The following is a 20,368-nucleotide window of genomic DNA, read 5'->3' on the forward strand; positions in this document are numbered from 1 at the left end:
GCAAAGCTTTGTTTGCAAACCTTCTCACTTCCATAACTGTGTGGCAAGGCACTGACGTGTTGTCGAATAGCTCACACTTCCTCGGTCCTGCACCAAAGAAGCCCAAACGGCAGAGCATTCTCCTGTGTGTGTTTCTCTTCGTTGTGTCCCGTCGAATTGTTGTGCAATCAACCTTCAAGCTTATATACCAATACACCCAGTCTTCTAGTTATTAGACCACAATGGTGCACATCTTTGAAATTTCCCAACACAAATTAGCTCTCCAAAAAATTACGTGTTAAATTTTGCAGCTCAGGTGTATGTATGCACGTGCCATATTCTTTGCCACTAAACTCACAGGAATCAAAGGGCAAATCATTAACCAGCCTTGCTGCGGCCGTTACCATTATCATCATGACACCAATGGAAAGGCAGTGCCACGTTTCAGTAAAGGCCGATCCACACGACGGACCAAATTGCTCTTTTGGACCGCTGTCAGCGCATCACGTGATACGACGTCACCAGTTCATGCGTACCACCGTTGGCCCGCGCAAGACCGCGGCCCTCGCGGTCCAACAAATCGCCGAGGCTTTTCCCGCCTCCGTTTGGCGGCGGACCGCATGACAGCAGCGATTTTGGCGTAGCCAAAGAATGTTGTCCAGCAACAGAGTGTCTTCAGCCAAATACAATCTAGTTTGCGGCTCAGTAAAAGCCAGTCGTTTCATGTCCGCCGTTCCGCCTACGCGTGCGTGCAGGAGAGATATTTTTAAACAGCATGTGCTCTTGGAGTGACGACGAGGTTTTTTATTTTGTGTCCCTCGTGGAGCAGTTCCCGGCTTTGTGGGACTCGAGCCGGAATGATTACAATGATAACGCGAAAAAGCGTTACCTGTGGGATAAGGTAGTTGGAGAGATGAACGAGAACTACCCGGAAAACGGACCGTATGAAGTGGGTAAGTTCTTTCTGCGACAAGGCGGTTCTTCTTGCTTCTTCCAATATGTCATAACACTACGTTGAGTGTGGCTGCACGCCGATTTTTTCGAGCCACTGGCATTGCGTTCGCGCACAGACAGCAACTTACACGTGAATTGGTGGGAGCACTACCTAAAAGATTGCATGCGTGCGGCGTTCGTGAATGCCTGGTGGTTTTACAGAGTTCCCTCCTCACCTTGTCTGTTTTTAATTTTCCTTGCCCCCGCGCAGTCCCTTTTATACCTAATCATTTTTTATACAGGGTGTCCCAGCTAAAAGTAGCCAATGTTTTAAAAGCGAAGTGTGCTAAGAGGCCCAAACCAACTCAGTGGTGTCCAGTATCGCGTGTCCTGGTCTGCGGTATATTTTTTTGGTTTGCAAAATCAGTTAGTATAAAGTAATTGCCAAACATCTAAAATATTGCCTTTGGCATGAAAGTGTCAATACGGAAGTTGTAGTTCACATTTAAAACGGTCGGCTGAAGTGTTTGAAACTAAGTACCATTGATGGAGCGTCTTGTAACTGCCTTTAGAGAAAGCCGGCGAAATACAACCGCGTGATAGCACCACTATTTCAGCGCTCCCAGACGACTGATCAACAAACGAAATCCGCATATCTGTACAGCGGTTCCGAGATGGCTTGGCGATTCCAGTGACCACAAAGTACACGCCAGCAAATCTCGTTATTAAATATATGATCGCGAACGAATAGAAGAACATGTCAACTGCATTTTCCTTCGCGATTAAACAGTTCTGCGGTCAACATTTACTCAATCACGAGCCCCTTTCCTTTTCTTTCTTTTTTCTTGCCTTGTGTGTTCGGGCTTCATTCCACAAGTGGGGCGAATTATATGTTTATGCCACGTCACGTCGAAGCGCCACACACCTTCATCACCGCGCTTGCTCTGTGCGCCCGATCGCGACAGGGCACGCGAGTGAGTCTCGAAAAAAAGGCATGCAAACAATGTCCCTTACTGATCGGTGACGCATTTTTCCAGATGTGCTGAAGGGCATCTTCGCCAATAAAAGGCGAACCTACAGAAAGGAAAAAAGAAAGTCCGCTCGACAACGACCGGCCAGCCTGCAAGCGAGGTGTATACTGCCAAGTGGATTTTCTTCGCCGCGATGCGGTTCCTGGATGCTGTTCCGGAGCCCAGCCACCGATTTTGCAGCAGGGACTATGACAGCTCGGCAAGTTCAGCTATAGAGGCACTGTATTTCTGTGCATTGTTGTCTCTGCGCATGTAGACAGCGAAATTCCAGGAAAGGTCACAATGTTCCCACAGAGCCCCCCATGCCCTAAAAACATGGTTTCTGCAGGCCCTAGTGCGAGTTGCGAGCAAACCCAAGGTTGACGACTGGGCGTCTTGGTATAGCATATTACAGGTTGGATTGCGCAATATTTTGACGAGACACACAGAACAGAAAAGAGTTTGCAGCAAACACATTTTCCTGCAAACCGTCAGGCAGATGTTCACTTGTACAAAGGAGGATTCTTCGCCTTTTCCACTGCACAAAATTTGAAGAATGCAATTGCAACTTGGAAAAAAGTGCCTTATTTACTGTGCGTATATTGCAGGCTGAGGCACAAACATTGCAATATGCTGCGCTGTTTAGACCATGACTTTTGCTTCACTGAGTTGTAAATACGGCAGCGACATTTGTCACAAGCTGGCTGGCTGTCTTATTGTTTTTTTTTGCATTTAGAAGTAAGTGCTATAGCCCAGGACGCATGCAGCAATTTTCAGTTGCTTCGACGTATCGTCTGTAAATGCCAGGATTCAAACCGAAACAAGGCGGCAAGTTATTTCATGCCAACTGTGAAATTGTTCATTTCAGCCTCACCACAACCGAGATCTCCTCGCACCTGCAGAACAGAGTGGTGGGGAAGGGGAGCTGTCCGTGATGCTGAAGGAAAGCTCGAGCACCAACTCCCCAACGACGTCGAGAAGGGTCAAGTAGCCGCCCACACTCAGCACAAAACGGCCGAGGCAGTTACGCTCCTCGGGGCCGTCAAGCGAGGACTGGGTCCAGAGGCAGGCAGTTTTGCACACAATTGCCTCAGCCATGCAGCAACCGTCTGAGCCAAACGACGCCGTTTTTTTTTTCCAAAACGATTGCAGCTCATATGAGGCAGCTGGACGCTGTGAAGCAGGTGCAGTGCCAGAAAGAACTTCTGGACACAGTTGAAAAATTTCTGACAATGTAAATAAATATGTGTGCAAATGTTCATTTTATTCCTACTCATCAACATATGCAGATGCCCTCTGCCATGGCGCAACACCTTGGCCCTTTGAAGTAGTCCCGCATGTCCTCACGGACCCTGGCACCAAATGCGTTTATACGTCCGCGTGTTGCTCGTAGGCCAAAAAATATTTGCTCCCTACTACCTTCGGGCCCCGAGTCAGGAAATCTGCTCATGTCGTTGCCAAGGTAGTTATGTAGCACACATGCTGCCTTCACCATGGGGACAACTCTTCCAGGCCCTGCATTGAATGTAGTGAGAAGAAACCGAACGCGATTGGCCAGTATACCGAACGCGTTCTCCACAACCCGTCTTGCTCTGGACAACCTGCGAAATGTACACAAAGTGAAAAAGTATTGCATTTTCTTAGGTAAGCATATTCAAAGGCCTTATAATGCCCTCTAAAATACAAAGAATCAAGCTTAAGATACATGCCTGTAATTAAGGATCCGCTGATTGCCCGACAGGCTGCTACCTCCATAGGGCTTCATCAGGTTATTCCCCATTGGAAATGCGTCGTCGGCCAGAAACACGGGGGGTAGGAATAGACCTGGTCCAACTTCCACATGGTCTGGCAAGTTTGCTCTGTTGCCTTCCAATGCCTCCTGCAGGGGCGTGGTCTGCCATAGTCCTGCGTCGCCTCGAGCACCGGGCACACCAACGTCAATGTAGGTAAATTTATAATTTGCATCCCCAACAGAATTATGCTGAACGACTTTTTATAGTTAAAGTAAAGGGACCCAGAGTTGGCTGGTTTGGTTATGCAGACGGGCTTACCATCTATTGCCCGCAGACAGTTTGGCAATTGCCAATTTTCGTCAAACCCCCTAATAACGTACCGCCAATCTTCAACTGTTTTTGCTGACTTCATATAATCTTTGCTTAGCTTATGATAGATAGCCGAACATGTTTCGGGAATGAAATCGTTGGCGGTGGAGTGCTCGACTCTGAACTGGCGATTTAGGGAATGGTGGCTCTCACCTGTAAATAAAAAAAAGGCGACGTGGAAGGACCTATTTAGATTGCCGGTAGAACATACTGGTGCATGCAGCCAAACTAGACAAAACGTGGGCAGTTTATGCAGGCACGGCAGCTGGGCAATCGTTTTGTTTTTTTCTTACTGCCGATGTCAGCGAAATAGTGGCGTTTTAGCTCCTACAAACCCCACTTCACTGCATGTCGCTGATAAGGTACAGAACGCAAAGGCTCAGCTCTCCTATGAAGAAAATAGCTAGCTGCGCGCTACACTGTGGCAACACATAGAGCATCTACGTTCGGCTGCTGGTCTTGAAGCCGCATGTTGGACCCAGTGCTACATTTCAGTGCAATTGGCTGTAAGAAAGTACACGAGGCACAGCCATGGCAATGAGAAGTGAAGTAAGGCTGCAACAGCTCAAACCAAGACGAAAAATGCTTACCAGATGCAAGGTAAAGCAGCGTTTCTTGCAGCTTCAACGCCGGCTGTATCGGCTGGCGCATGACAGTCGTCTTCCGTGCTATCCTAGGCCCCACGCGCGCGAGAAGTTCCGCGAACTGCTCCCGGCTGACGTGCAGGAGCCGTCTGTACTCAGAAGGGTCGGACACTACCAGCTCTTTGAAGAGTTGGTTCTGCAGGCCGAGCTCCTTCCTGCACATCCAATCCTTGACCCAACACGACCTTTTAGGAGCAGGGTAGTAATCTGCTTCGTCCACGCAAAGAGCCAACGCCATAGCGGCCAAACGACGTTTCTGCTCCGCCTCCATTTCGACGACTTCTGTTCGAGATACATGGGCAGCATGAGCGCGAGGGGTTGGCATGTTTTCGCGAACTTGTTGAGTCGCGAGCACTGCTGCCGAGACTGTAGCTGGTTGATCTGCTCCGCCGTCTGCTATCGCGGTCCGCCATGCGGATGTGCTCTGCGCCGGACCGGACCGCGCCGGGCCATGACGTCGCATCACGTGACCGATCGGCCCGCAGACTTGGTCCGTCGTGTGGATCGGCCTTAAAGGGAGTGCCGGACGGAAAGGTGTGACAGCGAGGGCTTACAATAAAAATAACGGTTACGAGACATGTTCAATGCCAATATACGCTGCATGTCGCTCAGCCTACTTTGGCATTGCAGAAAGTGTTTACTCGTTTGAGCATATCACGTTTTGTGCAATCATTGTTCTAAAGCTGCACAAATGGTCTATTTGCTCTGAAATTTTATTTTTATCATGGTGGGTTAAAGACCCACTTTTCATTGGCATCTGCACATTTCTCCCGATATGTAATTCTTCCTTGGTGGTTCATGACATCTTTACGTACAGAGAGTTCGGCAGAGCATTGGATGCGCATTGTTCTACTGCTAAAGAATTAGAGCCCCATTATGAGACGAAAATATACAATTTATCTATCCAGAATAACGCCGCGCCCCAAAAGAAGAACATACACTGAACCTCTAGCACATGCATCGACAGTGAACAGAGCAAACAATCTGAAGTATTTTCTTTATGCAAGCCAACACACTAAGATTCTCAGTGCATTTTCATTTCGCCACAAATGCATATGCACAACCGGCTTGGCGCAACATCCACATCTCGCGCTGCAACAAATTGTGCAATGCTTCACTGTTTCATAGTGCGGCCGATAGATTACGCATGACCAAAATTCAGCATTGTGCATACTAAACGTCACCAATGAAGAACCCCAAGTTCTTTATGTGATTAGGATTCATAGGTTACTTCACACAATTTGTGACATCTATTTATCTATTTATACTTAATTAACCTCTTTCCCAAAAAAGTGAGCCATTTGGGAGGCACCCTGACAGACACGTAGAACAATTGGCAAAAAGTCATATACCAGCGAAAAAGTCAGTATCATAATCAGCCGCATGTGAGATGTCGCTAGCACAAAGTTTAAGTCGGCTCCACAGAAGTGACAAATTTGGCAATATGGCGTGTCTAAACGTTGCTTCAATGTTAATCACAGTAACGCTGACATTGATGGCGCCTTAATTCCTCCGTACGTTCCGTCGACACGCCCGACTACGTTCGTAATGTTCCCGCGAAGTAGGAAGCATTCTTTTATATATGCCCGCTCAGCCGCAGTATTCTGGAAAGCTAGCCACCGCTTACGCACTGCCGCATCGATAAGTGCGTCAGACACATCTCTGACACAGTGGCTAACAGTAGTTTGATGGCGTCCAATGTAACGCTCGGCGCCGACGCTTCCCTGAAAACTCCCAGTCCCGTAGAAACGGAGGGCACAGATGACTTGCTCTACGACGGTGAGCGAATGGAGCCCGCCCCGCTGTCTCTTCAGACGAGAGTCTTCGCCTAGCTCGTCCCACAGCGAGCGCACTGATGTCTTCGACAGGCGAAAATGACGCCGAAACTCACCGTCGGTCTTGTAGGTGAACGGGTCCAGACGGTCATACTGACGCTTGCAGCCACTGGATGCAATGAAACAGGCTGCTGCTGCCGCCGCCATATTCCCGAGTTGAACTCGGAGGGGGTTTCGCGATGTACGAGCTTAGCACGAGTTTGCCTGTCAATCAAAACCAGAGGTCACGCCCCGCGCGAGGCATGTAACTCTTGTGCGCGCACCCACTACAGTTGGGCCACGCCCAACTTATCTTCCGGCAACAGCGACGCGGTGTCGAGCTGAGAGGCATCAACAATCTAGATTGCCGACATAAAACACGCACAACGCACTGTCATCGGTGATGTACTGAGCACCACTATCAAAAACAAAGCGTTGACTGTCGCTGGCTTATGCATACATCTTCTCGGGCAGAGATGGCCCCACATTATGCAAAATAGAAGTGAGGCGTGCAGACAGGACACAAGAGTAGAGAAGTGGACAACACGAACGCCGACTATCAAGTGAAGGGGGCACTGAGGCGAAAAAAGAAAGAAGGCACAAAACTCATCTGCGCATGCTCAGGAATGGTAACACCACGTGTCAATCGGGTAAACGTGCCGGCCTACGTGAGATGCCCCACAAAACGGTGTTATTGCCTGCATTGTGGCGCGTAGCGCACAGTAAATAATTATCGGCACGTCACTGTAGCTGCTTGCAAGGCGTCGATGCGCCGAGGGGGACGACGATGCTGAGCAGTGCGTATTCCAGCAGTCGTTTGAGATCGCTGCTCTGTCATCGGTGATGAAACGGAGCCACAGCATCGTAAACACGATCAGCGTCCGAGAATCGCTCGCTCTTCTTGACCCAGTGCAATGGCAATCCTTCCATCACAAGCACTGCGCACTCAACAGTTCCAACACCTCTCTCCGTTCGAAGTCTGATTTCATAACTGCACACAAGAGCCCTCACCTGCCAAAATGCGAGTGCTGCGGTGTCGTTACGATATCCATCTGCGATCGCTGCTGGCTCCAGCAGAGGTAATCCGCAAGCACCTTCGACTGCACAACACACTCACATACTGCGTACATGCGCTCAGAGGCACCTTCACTGGGCACGCGATGACAAGCAATGAATTGTGTCGCTGGGAAGCACGCACTTTTCGCAATGTATTGCAAAGGCTTCGCGCACAATGATAGAGTGGTACAATTTCACTGAATTGCGTCACTACGCACTCTAAAATAACATACCGCCATTTTGCAGCGACAGCCGTTGTGTCGTTTTTAGTTGGTAAAGCGGGGGCCTTAATAGCCCAGTGAAGCGCCTGCGATGAACAGCCGTACAGCGGCGCTGCGTTTCTATTCCCCTAATAGAGAAAGAGTGGCCATGACCCCCCATGGATCTTGACCGACTTTATTGAGAATAGCACTGCAGCGCCCCTAGGCGACTTATCACCGTATGAACGCCCTCGTGCGTGCGACCCGCTTCAATGTACCGCTTCTAAGCTTTCGCCTCACTGTCGTCACTCGCGGGAAGAAGTGCTAAATTTAATCATTTTCTCGATCTCCGTTTGTCATCACAAATTTCTAGCGTTGAAAACTAAAAACAGATACTTAAAGAAATAAAAATGCTCGTTATTTTATTTGTTGTATTTTAACGTATTCGTCTGAGTGAAAGTGTAGGTGCAAGAATGCGCTGCATGTACCCTGTTCGCATTCGGTGAAGGAAAGAAAGATAGTGCCCGAAAAAGGAGGCACGCCCTTGACGCGCCCGGGAAAGGCGTGGCAAGCGGCCCACGGCAAGTGTGCAGATAGACAGCGGGACACTCACGGTATCGCTAAGTTGCGACAATCCGTGGATAAAAATGCGCGGCGCTGGCGCGTGTCGTTGTGCAGCCTTCTGCGCTTGAAACGTGGAAGCAGCGTGCCGCGCAGGGTGGGCTCATGTTGTCATACGCGGCTTTTTGTCTACAGATTTTTTGCCTGCAGCTTCGGCGCGTTTCACGCTATCTCCGTTCACTGACTGCCGTCGAGCAAACTCGGGTAAAACTCGGGTGAACGAGAAACTCGGCGCATCCTGCATAGCAACCCTGCTTACCTTCAACATGTGGTCGGCAAACGCTCCTTCGTCTCACAGGCACCATGTGGCGACGCTCTTTCCGGCGCGAACAGTGTCCAATTGCCGATGAACACCAGCGCAGGAAATCACAACTTTCAAAAACATTTTTCCGCGCACCATAATTCGAAGCTACAATACCAGGCATTTCACGAGAGAACGCGGACAGGCGAGAACAAAGGCAGTTAGGACAGGCGCTGTACTAGACCTAAGACACTGGCGTATCCCAGGAAACATATGGCGAACTAATAGCGTTAAACACGTCCAGAAGTTTCCTGATGGTTAATGCACACGATACAGATCCCAGTTTGTTTAGGCACTTCCTAAAATATGATTCAATTACCGTGTAACTGCAACAAGCACCCTCACCGCTCATAATAACACAACGTGGCCCAGCTCAATATATCATCTCGTAATTTTACCGGGCATAAACGTCCCACTGCGGCAGCGCCGCACTGCGGTTGACAAGTGAATTTAGCCTCCTAGATCTACATTTGCTTCTAGGACGTGCAGTTTGCAAAATCATGACCTTCGTGATTTAATTTTGTTACTCAGGGAAAGTCACAGCTGGAAGTAAGGCTGGTATTCGAACACAACTTATTGAGTTGAAATTGCCTTGGTGTGATGCAGTGTTTTTTTTAAGCATAGATAGAGAATTTAGACGAACTATGCGCGTACTTTGCAGGCGGACACGAGTCAATCAGTGTACAGCATGTGCGGCTCCGTCTGTTTGGGATGGTGGAAGGTTTGCGGGCAGCCGCGAAAGCTGCGAGAGCCACCGATCAGAAATTCGGAATCACCACACATATACACGCTTCTTATGGCGCCCAGTGGGGTGTTTTTGTGAACGTCAGGCCTTATCTTGAATAGGTGGAACCATATTTCCTCTTAGCGTAACGTGGCGATGGCTGGCTTGCAGCGGCAGCGGAACTTCGGCCAAAGTGAAACAGGCGTACTGCTTGCGTGCTCGCGTAATCAAAGAAATACGGCCATACTCTGCACACAACATTTATACTCAGCCAACTCACAATTATAAATTATTCAGTTGTACGCCCAAGCAAGCATTTACGGGATCCGCGCTGTCCTACTTCTACCCCTGCTAATATCGACACAGCAATGACTCGTACTTTTGGTCAGAGCAAAACCGACATGGACAAAAGGAAGAAGATAGATAGATAGAATAAACTTTATTGTCCAACGGATAAGGTGATCTACCCACCCCCCGACACGCAGGTCAGGGGGCGAGTGCCGCCGCCCCAGATGCAGGCTGGGAGGTCTTGGTTCCCAGCAGCCTCTTCAGCCAGTTGAACGAGCCGGAGCTAGAGCTCAGAGTCCGAACTGCGCAGCAGGGTCTCTCAGGTGTCTCTACTACCTATTTTGTGCGGTCCCCCGGGAGAGTACGGACATTCCCATATTATGTGGTCGAGGGTCCCTCTCGCCCCACAAAGATTAGATCTATTGCTCCTGTCCTCAGGGAACATGTGGTTCGCCATAACCGGGTGCGGATACGCGTAAGTTTGTAGTCGTCTCTACGCGAGTGCTTGTCCCTTGTTTAATTTTGGGTCTGGCGGGGATACCAGCCTACGAGCCAATCTGTAATGACGCGTGATCTCCACATATTTCAGCATGCGCTCTCCGCTCCCTCGGTCATCGAGGAGCCCCATAGCGGCTCGGCGGTAGAGATCTCGAGCCAGCTCGTGGGCCGCCTCGTTGCCGGGGATGGCTTCGTGCGCCAGAGTCCAAATGATTTGAATTTTTCTATCTAACTTTCTCTGGCCTAGGATTCTGGCCGCTAAGAGCGAGGTTCTTACCTTGCTAAAATTTTGTGTCGCAGTTTGCTGTCACTGATCACAAATTTCGCGTCCGTTCCAACGCAAGCTAATGCGATCGCAATTTCCTCGGCAACTTCTATGTTGCGCCCGCGCAGAGTGACAGCGGTCACGGGAATTCCTCGGCCGCTGATGGCCGTCGCCACCGTAAAACTGCCGCTACCTCCCGCCGCGTCTACATAGGCCACCTCATGTTCCGAAATTTTACCGAATCTAATTTTTAATGCTTCGGCTCGTTTATGCCTCTTGTCTTTGCTATGTTCCGGGTGCATGTTTTTTTGGCAGGGGGGGGGATAATCAGATTTTTTCTCACTTCCCTATCTACTTCCAACTTTTGGGTGGGAACTCTGTCCGGATTTATTCCAACTTTGGCCAATATGGCTCTTCCTGTCCTCGTGGTGCTCAATCTCTCAATTTGAGAGGTTCGCACCGCTTCCGCCAGTTCTGCCCATGTGTTGTGCACTCCTAGAGCCATCAGACTCTCTGTGAATGTGCACATGGGCAGTCGCAGCGCTCCTTTTACGCACTTTTTCATTAGAGAATCAATCTTTTCTCTTTCCACCGCTTTCAAATCGAGATATGGCGTTGCATAGCTCACCCGGCTGAATATGTAAGCCTGTCTTAGTTTAATCACATTTTTCTCCTTTAGCCCTCGGCCTTTGCTGGCCACCCGCCTTATTAGGCGCAGGGTCTGTATTGCCTGATTCTGCAGCCTCTTGGCGGTCTCGCCATCGTGGCCGTGTGACTGGAGAACCAGGCCCAAGGTTCAAATTTGCTCGACCATTGGTATCTCCTTACCCGCCACTTTAATTTTGGTCTCCGACGGTGTCTTGCACCTTAAGTGTTTCGCATTGTATAAAAACAATTCTGATTTCTGCGGCGAGCATGCTAGACCTCTCTCGGCCGCGTAATCGACTATGATGTCGGTGGCGGCCTGGAGCAGGCTTTCGACGGCTGAATCACTTCCCGGTTGACCCAGAGTGTGATATCATCCGCATATATACTAAATTTTGATCCCTCGAGCTTTGCCAATTGCTCGGGAAGTTTTCTCATAGCAACGATAAGGAGTAGGGGAGACAGCACTGATCCCTGGGGCGGAGTGTGTTCCTTGTTTCCGTGTTGCTTTTGCGCTGTTGCTAAAGGTACGATGAATAGTAACCAACTCGCCCACTTTGCTATCTCGCTACAGCAATCACACGCAGTTTTGAAAAGAAAGGCACTTTTAGCATAGACCGCCGGTTCTGCATTGGTTAGTGACCGAACATTTGAGTATAATCTGTGCGAGTAGTAGAGAAAAGGTATCATGAGAAGCCCGAGGGCTGCAAAAAAATAGCGTAGAAAAAACATGTCAAAAAGTGCTTCGAAGAGCACGGTTTTGAGGTGGAGCAGTGGCAGCGTCTCCCAATGTTTGAGTTTCTTTTTTTTCAGTTCAGAGTATCAGAAACCTTATACATATTCAATTTCACTACATTCTTTCCAACTAGGCGTTCTGAAAATTAGCGGCAGCTCCAGTTCGGCTTTATAGGTGGGAGCGCTTGCATTTCCTGCTGACGGCTGCAAAGAAATCTTACAAGCCTAATATATAGAGGCACTGGTAACGTACGTATTAGATATTTACGTGTAATGAGACTACCATGAAACCAATATAACACCGCGAACAGCTACTTAAATGGTAGGTTGTATACACGCTATCAGCAAAGCGCCGGACTGGCCGCGGAGGCGTCTTCGGCTCATGTAGCGCAAGCCATCGAACACTGCGCCTCGTGCCACCGCGTCTCCAGCCGCCGCGCAACTGTTGTTTGTCGTGAGAGATAAGTCCCTGCGTGAGGCTTTGATGCACGTAGGTATACTGTTGATGGCGTGTGGTCACCAATGCGGCCAAGATATATAGGAGGGGGAGGCAGGCGCGCCGCCCCGATTTTTCTTACTTTGATACGCCAGTAGTTAATACATCTTTCAGGTGGGTGATCTATCTGTAGCATGTGTAAAAAGATAATAACTGGGCGCACTCTATGTTACCTGGATGAGCAGTCGAGGAAGTACACAGCCAGGTGACAGAGTGCACACACACACACACACACACAGGTAACATCCTGCTGGTAACACAGGCAAGATAGTGCTCATATATATATATATATATATATAAATTAGGCAGATTATTTCACAAACTGCAGGTGAAACGGCGCATCTGAAAGACGCCTGCTGTGAGAACCGTCTTAAACATTCAATGAACTATATTTTATAGCCTAGCTGGCACAAGACTTTCATGAAATTCTTGCATATTTCGTTAAATACTTCAGATTTTTGCATCTGACTTGCTACTGGAGAATAGTAGGTTGAAAAAGTATGAAACAACTAATATATTAAGGGAATGCATGGCATAAGCCACTATATATACACCAGGCTTATTTCATTGCATGCTAAATTTTCTGCACAATATAGCCACAATTAGTGCCGATCGGCATGTCTAGTGTGAGGGGGGCAAGCATGGCATCTTCCCTGAATATGCCAGTGACTAACACACAGTACAGGTAGATCAAACTGTACTATTTGCAAAAGATGCTCACTGCGCACATTCTGTTACCTACGTGCGCACTTAAGTGCACATGTTTGTAACATAGAGTGCACCATATATAGAATAATGCTCTATGTTACGTACGTGTGCTCTGATGTGCACACCTAGGTAACATCCCGCCGTAAACACAAAGGGCCCATCCTACAAGAATTATCAGGGTTGTTTTCTTGGGGCAAATAAAAGAATAAGTCAAGATTTAGTACTTACAATGACTCTGCTGAGTGTATCAATGGCTGTCGCACAGTGCAGATAGATCTGGCTGTATTATTTTTTTTTTATTTATTCGGTATACCTACATCGCATGTACGGCATTATCGTAGGGGGCTTAAAATACAGGTAGTCACAATGGAAACATATTCAGCAACATCAAAAGAATACATCAGTAAATACAACATAGTTTAAACACTGAAATTCGCAAAAGCGGAGTACAAACTAACAAAGTACAAAACAAAGTAACAAAGTAACTAACTAACAAAACAAAAGAATAGCGTATGTGCAGAGATGAATAACAGAACAATCAAAGAATATGTCTCTCAATAGCATAAACAAAACTAGAAGCTGCCATCACTTCATTAGGGAGCTCATTCCAATCGTTAAAAGTGTTTGGAAAAAATTAATTGTTAAACTCATTGGTACGGCACTGATCAGATCTAATCTTGTTAGCGTGGTCTCTCCTAGATGAAACGTAATGTGGCTCCTTGATGAACAGTGTTTTGTCGATACCAGTTTTACATTTATATATATTATAAAGGAATTTCCATCTTGGGATTTTCCTGCGTGGAGAAAGAGTTTTCCAACCCAACCCTTCCCGTATTCTGGATCCTCTGATAGCAAAATTATAATTTCCTGTCACGAAGCGTGCTGCTTGCTTCTGGACGCGTTCTATTTTTTCTGTGAGGTTTTTAGTGTATGGATCCTAGATAACAAATGCATATTCTAGAATAGGCCTGACGTTTGTTAAATACAAGGTTGCCTTCAGTGATGAAGGAGAATGCTTAAAATTTCGTCGGAAAAAGTGAAGAAGACGGTAAGCTTTCGCGCTAATTGAGTTAACATGATTAGTCGAGTCAAGCGTTTCAAAATATGTACAGACAGTTGTTATGTGCACTCTATGTCACCTACATGTGCACCCAAGTGTACACTCAGGTGACACATAGTGCACATCCACTTAACATTCTGCCGTAAACATAAATGACACATCCTAGAGGCGTAATAAACGTTACTTCCCCGAGGTATACGTTAGGATGAGTAAAACACGTAGTACACACAAAGTTGGCGTCCCGGAGGTCACACAAAGGACAAGGACTCATAAAGTTCACATAAGGCACAAGAAGGAAACATAAAGAAAACATAAAGGCAATGACCCTATTAGTAGGGGCCTATCATTATATATCATAATTATATATCATAATTTTCTTACTAATCGCGACAGTTCACTGTTGTTGCTAACTTTTCCTTTGCCCTGTCTGAAGTCACCTCCGGTGTACCTCAAGGCAGTGTACTCGGACCCCTTCACTTTTTATTTACATTAACGACTTACCGCACAATATATCCTCTTCTGTACAATTATTTGCTGACGACTGCATTGCATACCGTTCGATTAACTGTTCCGCTCACCACGCGGCACTCCAAAATGACCTTGTACATATCGGTGATTGGTGTGCAACGTGGCTCATGTCCCTAAACGTGTCGAAGTGCAAAGTGATTTCCTTTTCTAGAACAAGCGTGAACTCTCACTTTTCCTATCATATGGATACTAACGTAGTCGACCACGCCACAGAATATAAGTATTTCGGAGTGCTCCTTAGTCACAATCTTTCATGGACAATCACCTTACCTCTATTTCAGCTAACGCCTCCAGATCATTAGGATTTCTGTGCCACAACTTAAGAACTGCGCCTTCACCACTAAGAAAACTAGCTTACATAACTATTGTACGGCCACAAATTGTATACGCCTCATGTATGTGGTCTCCTCATCAAATATACCTAATCGAACTCCTGGAAAGCATCTAGAATTGAGCGAGCCGTTTATTTAAAAAAATTATAGTAACCAGTCAAGTGTAACCAAAATAAAAGTCGACCTGTCGTGGCAACCACCAAACACTCGCCATGCTATTGCCCTTCTATTATTATTTCATAGATTCATTCACACAGTTGGCCTAACCACATCAAACGTGAAAAAAACGTCCTCGACGTCACAAAAACTGAACAATCAGTTCAGCTACACTCGTATTTCGAAGCCCAGCCTACCGATCAGGTTTCGCCCCGTGTAGGTCCCCGTTAGTCTTTTCATTTGCGCTTTCCGCTGTGCTTCGGCCATTTCGACGAAGGTGTTGGTCACCCCTAGTTGCATCAGCTTTTCGTTGGAGGTGTTTCTCGGCAGGTGCAGCGCCGTCTTGTAGGCTTTCGTATACCGAAGAACATGGATCCCAGGCTCCACGAAGGCAGAAGGAAAGCTAGGGCCGAATACATAGAAAAGACAGTGGCTAGAGAAGAGAACACTCTCTTCACGGACGCAAGCATAAGTGTAATAGGAAGCGAGGCAAAGGCCATCGCGGTAGTAATGAACAAGGAGGAAAAGCTTGTCTCGTGCGTCTCGGCCGAGATATGGAGCGTAGCTGAAGCCGAGGAAATCGCCGTGGCGCTGGCGGCGATGCAAGGATATAGGGAGAATAAATCGCTAAATATTCTCACAGACTCGAAAGAGACCTGTCGCAACTACATGAGGGGCAGAATATGCAAAACTGCCCTTAGGATCCTCAGAGGGGGTAACCCCTCGGAGGAGGCGAAAATCAAACACAATCTGATTTGGATACCTGGACACGAGGGCATAAGGGGTAACGAGGCGGCGGACGGTCTAGCTCGCGCTAATAGATTCCGGCTGGGCAGCAGCAGGAGTACCGCGCTAGTTACGCCGGGATCCTCAGTGACAGTTATTCGGAATTACTGCAACACTACAGGGGGACTAGATTCAAGTACCCACCGCCCCATAAAGCGATGACGAAGGAGGAAGCAACGAGCTGGCGTAGGCTCCAGACAAACACCTTCCCCAACCTTTCCATATTCAACAAGATGTTCCCAACGCAGTATAGGGACACCTGCCCTTGGTGCGGGGCTACACCCACACTCTATCACATAACTTGGGAGTGCGAACGAAACGACGCATTCCGCGATCACAAACCCCCGAGTGCGGAGCATCGGGAGCTCGTCAGCTGCGAGCTCGCCGTCCAAAGAAGGATGGTGGAGCACGCTAGGGACGCGGCCAAACTCAGTGGGGCCCTGGACTGAGGGACCACCCGTGCTGAAAGGCTTCCCTTCGACGAAAAGACAGCGTGAAGAAGAGAAGACCTCGATCCGCGAGAATTCCATTTTATGATTCAATAAATGTTTTTCTCTCTCTCAGCTACACTCCAATTTATGGCAACACACACGCTTTTAATTTTTCAGCTTTGCCCCGCGCGGTCCGTTTTGGAACGCTTTATCAGATAGCGTCGCTTGCCAATCTAACCAAAGCGCATTTCACAATCTTCTTATCTATCAATATACCGTTTCAACCGTCTAACACGTCTTGTCTTCTTTTAATTTCTTTCCTACATTTATGTACATGTTAAAAGAATTTCAGGTATCCTAATTTTCTTACTACTGTATACATGCAAAAACTTTTATATTGTTATTATGCTATTATGTTATTGTGTTTACCGCTTATTGTTATTGGTCTACGTATTGTATTTGCTAATGTAGTAATAATTTTCCTGTTGCGTCCATATTCCTTTCATTATACTGATGTTTCTTTTTCCAGATTCCTTACTAATATGTTACTGTATTTCCCCCCTTACACAATGCCTTCTCGAAGACCTGTAAGGTACATGTAAATAAATACAAATAAATAAATATTTCACTTGATTTTTTACCCTCAACCAGGCAATTATATTTTCAGTATGTCCTATACTACTAATGATTGACGCTTCGACTTCTTTCTGGCTGCAGCCATACGGTTTAAAAGGCATAGGTCACTAAAAAATTTGGGCCGAGCAGCCAGGGTCAGTTCGCCAAACATATTCGTCATGTATATTCTTCAAGCAACAAGCACCAGTAAATTTCTCAAGTGAGTTTAACGTGTAGTCCGGAAAAATGAATATATATTGGTACATTTCCTTTCGGATTCTGCAAATAGCTGTCCGCCTTCATTAGCTTTTTTTTTAAATTACCGCCACTTAAATTAAACACGTGAAGAACCGTGTAATCTTGAGAAGCAGTTAAACAAGCAAGTGGTGCTTGTAGAATATAAACACCAGTGCGAGTTAAGTCCTCGTTTGACTGCCGAGCGTTTCTGTGAAGGAATACAAAAAATTGATATTAAACCAAGAACCTGTCGTGGTGAGCAAACCTGTCTTAGCGGATTAAAATCAAGGTAACTGTTGTACGATTCATACATAGCAAGCGTTTGCGACATACTTGTTGCACCGCGGCAGCTATGGTATCATAACTGGATTCATATATGCTATGTTTTTGAGGTTGTTGATCCGCGAATGAAAAACCCGCAATGGGCTGGTCTGCACTTCCTCGTCTGGAACTGTAGCGTTCCATTTGAGAGCTGCATTTTCGTCTAAGAAATAAGCTCTTTGAATGAATTTTAGCGACTGAAGACGTCAAAAAAATATATTTTATTTGAGACGACCGCCATAAATATACAAGTAGAGAGAACGACGGCGAACAAACGAAAACATCGCAGAAAGCGCCCGGACACCGCCCGAACTGTAGCAGACGACAGGCGCGAGTCCGTGTCCTGACGTCACGCGAGCGGCGCTCGCAGTGCCTCGGTACTTCGTTCTCGGGGCTAATACTTTCCCCGCTATCATGTCCGCGTGTGGAAAAAAAAATATCATCATCGGAAGTTGCTCTAGTGCCGTCGCGTTCCTTAGCTGGCTCCTTGGCCCCTCTCGACGCTACAATTAATATTTAGTTAATTAAGAAGCACGTAGATGTAACCAATAGTTGAGAAATACTTTGCTGAAGCAGAGGGATTTACCCAGCGATAAACACAGTGGCCCCAAGTTTCAGCTTCGCTGGTTAACCATTTGTACGGAGTGCTTGCGCTGACCGTTTTTTTTTTCCTTGTTTTTGTTTTGAAGGTCGACCCTTAGGCCAAGCATTACTGGGCTTCTTCGATTTTCCACTTCTGGCTACCCGCGGGCTGCCAGAGCCAGCCAGAGCGTCTTCGTTTTTCTCGGGTTGCTCCGCCCACCGCGCTACGCACTTCCGCCAGGCGTTTGTTTAGCTCGCGCTGGACGGTTCTGGCTACACGCGGGCTGCCAAAACCTGCCAGCACGATTTTGGTCTGGCTGCTCCCTGGAAGTTCTCTGGCTAGCAGACGACTAAAAGAGGCGATGGGCGCTCGCCGCCATCTTTACGGGGACTTAACGGATTGCAACGCGGGCTCTTGAGGACTTAAATTTACCTGGCTCAGCAAACTGTCTACGGTCATTTTCGGATTTCCTTTCTTCTAGCGTTATCTTTTTAGGTGCTAACGCTCCGTTCCGCATGGCGAAGTGGTGTGATACGAGCCGTGGCGAACCATTTGAAGCTTTTGTGTGTGTGTATATGTGTGTGTCCCCTGATTGCTTCTTCGCGGTGGTGAACAGTGCGCCGCGCTCTCATGCGTGCATGTATGAATGAATGAATGAATTCATGTTATCTGCATCGTGTTCCACGCAAGTTGCAGACGCTCATTCACACATTGCGGTACATTTTGGGTTCGCATTTCTCTGGTGGCGTTCCTTTTGACATATCCCGCGTATGTATATCTCTCCTTTCTCTGCAGTTAGCGAAGGCTTTGCAGCTAGCCCGTGTTCGCTCCGTCTCTCCGTCGTGTGCTTAGGTGGCAGATCGAAACCGATACGTGTTTGAACTGCAGGCCGTTGATCTAAGAATACACTGATTGCACTGGGTACATTTAGACACACGTACATTGGCTTATTGCTCTCATGATTGCGACCAATGTTGTTCTTCGTGTGGAAAGTTTCGCTGGTCACAGGCGACGTGCATTTTCACGCGCCAGCCGCGTCCCCAGCTCCTTAAATGAGAAGCACCATCAGCCACAACAAACTTTCTGAAATCGAAGCCCAAGCAGGTCGGCGCGAAATTTTATGCGTATGAGACGCACCCGATAACCTGCTTTTTCATGTCTTGTGATGACACAACGCTAACTCATCAAGGTCGCCGGTGGTCGACGTCATCGCTGCAATCAGGGATCCTCCAGCCATCGCTTTCGAGTATACAATCACGATTTCGCGTCTTGTCATCCGCCGCGTCGGAGGCCATCTGTTGCGCTGCGCAAGGCGAGGTTGGCCGAGTACGCGTCCTGCGCCGAGTCGCGCGAAAGTGATCGTATGTCTGCATGCAACTAAATATTTTCAAGCTGGCAACGCATAAATGGGCCGACTACGCCGAGCGCGCGCCGGCCTCGCCGGGCGCTGCCATGCTGGTAGCATGTTCACATTTCGCCAGCTGTACCGGCGTTCGATTTTGCAAACTTCGGGCAGGTTCGGGTTGTCTTGGGATGCCAGCCCACGTGACTTCCTGTCAGAACCGGAACTAGCCGGCTGCCATCTGGCTGCCAGCGTGCGGCCAGAACTCCGAAAATCGAAGAGGCCCACTGGTCACTTACCGTATATAAACGGGGACGCCAATACCATACGCCGACGTCCATGCAGTGTTTCGCATGTTGAATGTGAAGTTATAGAGCACGAAGTGGACAAAATGCTAAGGGCGTCATCGAACATTGCACTAGTCCGTAGGTGTCCCAAGTTCTGCTTGTTAAGAAAAACGATAACAGCTGGCACTCTTGCGTAGATTACCGATATCTGAATAAGATCACGCGCAAAAATGTCTTCTTGCTGCCACGTATTGATGACGCCTTGGATTGCGGCTTGGAGCAAAGTAGTTCCCGTCCAAAGACTTTCGATCTAGGTATTGGCAGATCTTTGTAGATGACGTGGATTACGAAAATACGCTTTCGTAACACCATACGAGATTCCCGGTTTCAAGGTTATTTCGTTCAGCCTTTGTAATATCCCGCAACTCTCATACGAATGGTGGACTCTCTACTTGGCGGCTATAAATGGTACATTTGCCGATGTATTTAGACGATATGATAGTTTTTTGGTCCACATTTGCGAGTCTCCTAACACGAGGGGAGGTGGCTTAAGCTAGCCACCTTACCTCGCCCACACAGCGGAAGTTTTTCTATCACGGAACGCGAATGCCTGGCGTTGCTTTGTACAGTACAGAACATAGCGATATTCCACGATTACCTATTATGCTCCC

General features: G+C 47.7%; 1 pseudogene; it reads right to left on the bottom strand.

The window, feature by feature from the left end:
- Positions 1 to 3,089: 3,089 nt before the first annotated feature.
- On the bottom strand, positions 3,090 to 5,041 carry LOC142591653 (uncharacterized; annotated as a pseudogene).
- Between the last annotated feature and the right edge of the window lie 15,327 nt (positions 5,042 to 20,368).

Source organism: Dermacentor variabilis, chromosome 8 (genome assembly GCF_050947875.1).
Source record: "Dermacentor variabilis isolate Ectoservices chromosome 8, ASM5094787v1, whole genome shotgun sequence".
NCBI lineage: Eukaryota > Metazoa > Arthropoda > Arachnida > Ixodida > Ixodidae > Dermacentor > Dermacentor variabilis.